Genomic DNA, 6,776 nt, shown 5'->3' on the forward strand with positions numbered 1-6,776 from the left:
GAGGGCAAGTTGTATAGATATCTGGAAGAATATTCCAAGCAGAGGCAACAACAATTGCCAAACTCATTGCTGTGTTCCAGCATTAGCAGGAAGAACAGTGGAGATAGTTAACTAAGCTAGAAAGAGAGATGAAGTGAGAGAAGGAGAAGGACAAAAGTGCATGCACTGCTTGAAAGCGGAGAGGAAGATTTTGTTTATTATTAAAGAAAGTGGAATCCACTGTCTTCTAGCAAAGTGGCAGACGTGAGAAGGCCAGTTTGTAAAACATCACTCTGGCTACTGTTGTTACAAGTAGCAAGATCACAATTTTAGCGTTAGTTCTGGTTTGTACCTGGGGTATTGCCGGATCCCCAAAAGTACAACCAAATTACCAGGTCCAATGTCCTGAGGCTGATGGATTTTTTTTTTCCCATTTATTTTGTCACTATTATTTTAATTTTCAGAATTACGGTTTTTAGTTTAAGATCTCAAGCTGGTCTACGTGAGAACTATTAGGTAGATCTTCATGGACTAAAAGTTCTGCATAGTTGCCTAGAAGATCACTTCTCAAATGAGAACACACTTACTTTTCTGGGTCTTGGTTATGCGAGACCCTTGAAAAATCCATCGCATGGTCTTATTATAGCCCCTTGACAATCACAGGTATTATGCTTCCTTTTAGTTTTCTGATTGTATTAAAAACTGTTATTTTTTGGTCTCTTATATTTAAGCAACTGGTACAATTCAATCAATGAACACCAGAGAGGGAGAGTGGGAAATATGTGAGAAGCCCCTGTAAAAATTCCCATAATGATAAGTCATCTTTGTTTATATTTTATGTTTCTATGAAATAATAGGAAGAAAAATTATCCTAGAGTCCAGAGTGACTTTAAAAGTTACTGCACATGTGATTACATCTCCAAATGTGTCCTGGGATAGACCGTAGAAAAGGATCAAAGTCCTTTCTCTCAAATACCAACTGCATTTCCCTCAGCTGAAGTGAACAGTGAACATTTATGTAATGGCTTGGTTCCGAGTTGCTGGCAAAACTCCAAGGTGTCATCTAATTATCAAGTTAAACAGGCCAGCTCCTGAGCGTCAGAGACTTTGAATTACCAAGAAAAAACACCTTCAATACAATGTGAGAATTGTCATGGGAGAAACTGCTAGTTTCCACTGAGTATCTGTCTCCCTGTTTTTCTGTAGAAAACAAAAGCTGTAGCTTGGCACGGGGCAGCTGACTAAGACTACATTCTTCAAGCCTTCCTCGCGACTAAGGGCAGCCACAGATGGTGCTGGCCAGTGGAATATGAGAGGTATCAGTGAGTAGAAATTTCAGGTTTTCTTCCTAGGAGAACAGCCCCACCATCTTTTCCTTTCTTCCTCCATCTTTCTTAGGAGAGTACAAGTATGGCAAGAAATCACCTCACATAAATGAGGGCTGTGCTGTAGAGATGGCAGAGCCACAGTCCGAGAGCCTCTGTCTACGACACCATGATGCTAGCCCACCGTTCTTGCATAGGTTATTCTCACATCACCTCTCCAAGAAGAAAAGACTTTTTAGTCTTCTAAGGTATGACGGCATTCTCCACTTGACAAAAATTTACATGACTATACTGATATCATGATCTATCAACTCTATGTGTAAATGGATCCCAGACAATCATACATATTTTCCATCACAGATCTGTAGTTAGAACTTAAGATTGTGTCAGACTTGACTTTGGTTTGACTCAAAACTGCTTTTAAAAAATTCGTCAGGTCAAGAGTCTTTGATCAAGGAAGAGCTCTTTGTTGCTTTTTTTTTTTTTTCCTTCCTCTCTCCCCTTTTAATCTTTTAAGCATGGTTCTAAGTTTTAGCAAGGTTGAAGAACTTTAAAAAATTCATTTAATTTTTTTTTAACTTTCTAAAAGTAATGGCTATTATTCCAGATTACTGGGCATGATTCTATCCCCTGCGGTTGCTGTCAGTGAAAATCCTGTGTAATGTGCCTCATTGATCTCAATCTCATCTTCAGTTATTTGGACCTGTCAGCAATTTATAACCTCTGCTTTTCTTTGTTTCCTAATCAACACCTACACATATATACACACACACTTACTTTAAATCCCTCTGCTTTGTAGAGTGCGTATATGTGGTTATGCCATTGTAGCTCTGAGAATCTGGATACTGGGCCCTGTTTTTGGTCTTTTTTTTTTCCCCCCTAGTTTAGTACTTGACAGAGTAAATTACAATAAACATTTGTTAAATTTAATTATAATTAGACTGGGAAGACTTCAGGAAAAAACAAAACAAAATACCAAACTATTTTGACTAAACTTTGGAGCAATGTTGAAGCAGGTGAAATTTATTTTATGTATCAAAATGTATTTTTTCAGAGATAAAATATCTAAAGGTCAAGTTATTCATATGTGAAGATGCCATTATCTAGAACCATTTTTTTGAATTCATTAGCTTAAAAAATATGGGTTACTCAGGCGCAGACAAGTACTAACTGTGCTAAATGGTGTGCCCTAAGAAAAGTGAAAGGTATTTTACATAAGTCTACTGTAATTATATCAAGGTTTACCCCTGATTTATAAGTATTCACCATAAAAAAAATGCTTCTAGTTATGTACTCTGATGTAGTTAAAGGAAAATTGTCATAGTTTAATTTATTGAAAACAATTCATTATTTTTTGCACATAATTATATGAACATAATATAATGGCATCATCATAGAATTTGTGATTTAGGATGAAACAATGAGATTCATTCTTTTAATCATATACATGACTAAGTTAAGGCCTAGAAAGGATTACTGATTGTCCAAAACTAATAGACACATGGATGAGAGTCAAAAGTTTTGAAGAAATAGCTATCACGTATTGAGCATGTACCATATTCCAGGTTCCATGTTAGATATGTTCTAGAGAGACAATTTACTGTTATGGTATTAAGCTATTAAGTTACAGGCATACTTTGGAGATATTGAGGGTTTGGTTCCAGACAACCACAATAAAGGGAATATCACAATAAAGTGAATCAAAAAGTTATTTAGTTTCCCAGAGTATACAGAAGTTATGTTTCAACTAGTCTATTAAATGTGCAATAGTATTATGTCTAAAAAAATCATTAACATATCTTAATTTTAAAATACTTTGTTGCTAAAAAATGCTAACCACCATCTGATCTATCAGTGAGTGGTCATCTTTTCATGGGTGCAGGGTCGTGCTTCCGTGTGGATGGCTGTTGACAGACCAGGATAGTGGCTGCTGCGGGTCAGGGTGCCTAAGGCAGTTTCTTAAAATAAGAGAGCAAGGAATTTTTCCACCCTGATCAATTCTTCCTTTCATGAATGATTTCTCTGTAGCATATGATGTTGTTTGATAGCATTTTACCCAAAGTAGAACTTTTTTTTCAAAATTGAAGTCAGTCCTTCCAAACCCTGCCACTGCTTTATCAACTAAGTTTATAAAAAATGCTATAACTTTTGTTGTCATTTTGACATTCTTCACAGTATCTTCTGGATACGATTACACACACACACACACACACACACACACACACACACACACACATGATCTCTTCTGGATAACTGCCACAGCTTCTACATCAGCACTTGCTGCCTCCTTTGTACTTTCATGTCATGGAGCCAACTTCCTTCCTTAAACCTCATGAACGTCTGCTAGCTTCCAACTTTTCTTCTACAGCTTCCACACCTCCCTCAGCCTTCACAGAAGAAGAGTCAGGGCCTTGCTTTGGCTAAATTGGGCTTTGGCTTAAGGGAATGTTGTAAGTGGTTTGATCTTCTATCCAGACCACTCAAAACTTTCTCCATATCAGCAAGAAGACTGTTTTGCTTTCTCACCATTTGTGTTTTCACTGGAGTAGCACTTTTTCTTGTTTCCTTCAAGTACTCCTCTTTCCCATTCACAGCTTGGCTAACTGGTTGACAAAAGAGGCCTAGCTTTTGGCCTGTCTCAGCTTTTAACATGCCTTCCTTACTAAGCTTAATCATTTCTAGCTTTTGATTTAGAGTAGAGATATGTGACTCTTCACGTGAACACTTAGAAGACTTGGTAGAATTAATTGGCTTAATTTCATTATCATGTCTCAGGGAATAGGGAAGCCAAAGGAGACAGAGAGAAATGGGGGAAAGGCCTGTCCGCAGAGCAGTCAGAACACACACATTTACAGATTAAGTTCAGTCTTACATGGGTGTGATTCATGGTGCCCCAAATAATTATAATAGTAACATCAAAGATCATTGTAGCAAATAACAATAAAAAAAGTTTGGAATATTAACAGAATTACCAAAATGTGACACAGAGTCACAACGTGATTAAATGCTGTTGGAAAAATGGCACTAATAAACTTTATTGATAGCCACTTGCTACAAACCTTCAGTTTATTAAAACAAACAAACATTGCAGTATCTGCAAAGTTCAATAAAGCAAAACAGTGAAACAAGGTATGCCTCTGTTAAGCAAGGGCTCTAGAGCAGAACTCCTTAAGCCTTAATTCTGCCTCTTTCCATCTAATAAATGTGTGACATTGGCAAGTTATTTACCCCCTTATGTATCTCAGTGTCTTCTTCATAAAATAGTGTATATGTTAGTATGTTACTCACTGAGTCATTATGGGGATTAAAGAAGTGAACATATATGGTAGTTAGCATTTCACGTAGTGGCTGTCACACAACCAGCTTTAGATAATTATTAGCTATTTATATTAAATGGATCAATTTAGTGTCCCAAAAACAACTGAACGTATTATCTCCATATTTTATACAAGACTACTTATACAAGGCTCTGAAATGGTAACTTACTTAAAAAAACACAAAATGCACACTTTCAGCTAGAACTCAAATGCTATTTTGACTTAAAGTTCTTTCCCCCGTATTAAAGCTGATTTCCTATAGTCTTCAGACTATTTTCACTGAAAGTATCTTTTGCCCTGCATCGTGCAGTTAATAGCTTTTGTTTTTCCGGCAAATAGCTTAAAAGCAATAGTCAAACATCAAATGAAATATTATGCTAATTATCTGGATTTCTCAAACTGCTGAAAGAATCTTATCCCCAAAAACATTTCATTTTCTTTGATTGGAGCAAAATATCACAAAGAAAATTTTTCTTCTGATACATGTTGTGATTGCTAATAGAATAACTTTGCTCTTAGAATTAATGTTAACTGGAATTTTTTATTTTTTTAATTAAAATCAGTTGGCCTACATTTTCTGATTTCCCAACATTTGGTTCAGTGACTTTTCTTACATCCACCAAACTTTAGAGAACATTTGAGAGTGGTTAGAGAAAAATTTATTGCCTAAAATATGTTACAGCAGGGGCTCCTGGGTGGCTCAGTGGGTTAAAGCCTCTGCCTTCAGCTCAAGTCATGACCCCAAGGTCCTGGGATCGAGCCCTGCATTGGGCTCTCTGCTCAGCGGGAAGCCGGCTTCCTCCTCTCTGTCTCTCTGCTTGCCTCTCTGCCTACTTGTGATCTCTGTCTGTCAAATAAATAAATACAATCTTTGAAAAAATAGGGGGCACCTGGGTGGCTTCGTGGGTTAAAGCCTCTGCCTTCGGCTCAGGTTATGATCCCAGGGTCCTGGGATCGATCCCCCGCATCGGGCTCTCTGCTTAGTGGGGAGTCTGTTTCCTCCTCTCTCTCTCTCTGCCTCCTCTCTGCCTACTTGTGATCTCTGTCTGTCAAATAAATAAATAAAATCTTTAAAAAGAAAAAAAAAATAAAAATAAAAATAAATTAAAAAAATAAAATATGTTATAGCAAATGAAATGTCTTTTATTTTTGATTACTATTATAAAAGCATGCATGGAAACAAAATAAAAATCAATATGCAATATATATTAACAAAGAAATCAAGTACTTGAAAACGAATCCCTTTGGTGGGACTGAATGTGGCAAATATTGCTAACTTTTAGTGATTGTTAAATAAAGGAGCTCACAAATTATTTAACACAATGAGCAAGTGATGTACACTTGGCAAAATCTTATTAAGTTGAAGACATTTCATGAAGTTCTATCATTGTATTTGAATACAATTACATCCAAACACACACATTATTTAAAAGCACAGCTTCATAAATGAAAGATTACAGTTTAATGGCAAAATGAAGAATACAATTCCCAGACCACTTGTTTTTGGAGTCGACAGGAAGCATTGAACACTCTCTGTGATTCCCTCATTCATAAAATGAGGAGGCTAAAAAGGTTATTTTGAAGTCTTTTCTTTTACAACTATGGAGAAAAATTTGGTCATGCTAGAGTAATAACATTTTACAAGATAAAAAATAAAAGTATCTTACTTTCCTCAAATCCATCTTTATTTTAATTTTCACTTAAAAAGATCAAAACAGGGGCGCCTGGGTGGCTCAGTGGGTTGAAGCCTCTGCCTTCAGCTCAGATCATGATCTCGGGGTCCTGGGATTGAGCCCCACATCGGGCTCTCTGCTCAGCGGAGAGCCTGCTTCTCCCCCTCTCCCTCTCTCTCTGCTGCCTCTCTGCCTACTTGTGATCTCTGTCTGTCAAATAAATAAATAAAATCTTTAAAAAAAAAAAAGATCAAAACAGTTCTATTTTTTCAAAGCAGTTTTTATATTTAAATTTATATGGTAGGCTTAAAACATGTATTTTTCTCTTTTTCAATTCATTATATTATTAGCAATAAGAGCAGATAGCAGATAAAATGATAACAATCATTTTAAAATATTCAAATGGTGTTTCAAGCAGCATTTGAGAGATGATAAACTAGAAGTGATAACATTTTAAAATCAAGCATATTCATCGTGGCCAG

The sequence above is a fragment of the Martes martes genome (assembly GCF_963455335.1).
Source record: "Martes martes genome assembly, chromosome: 2".
Classification (NCBI taxonomy): domain Eukaryota; kingdom Metazoa; phylum Chordata; class Mammalia; order Carnivora; family Mustelidae; genus Martes; species Martes martes.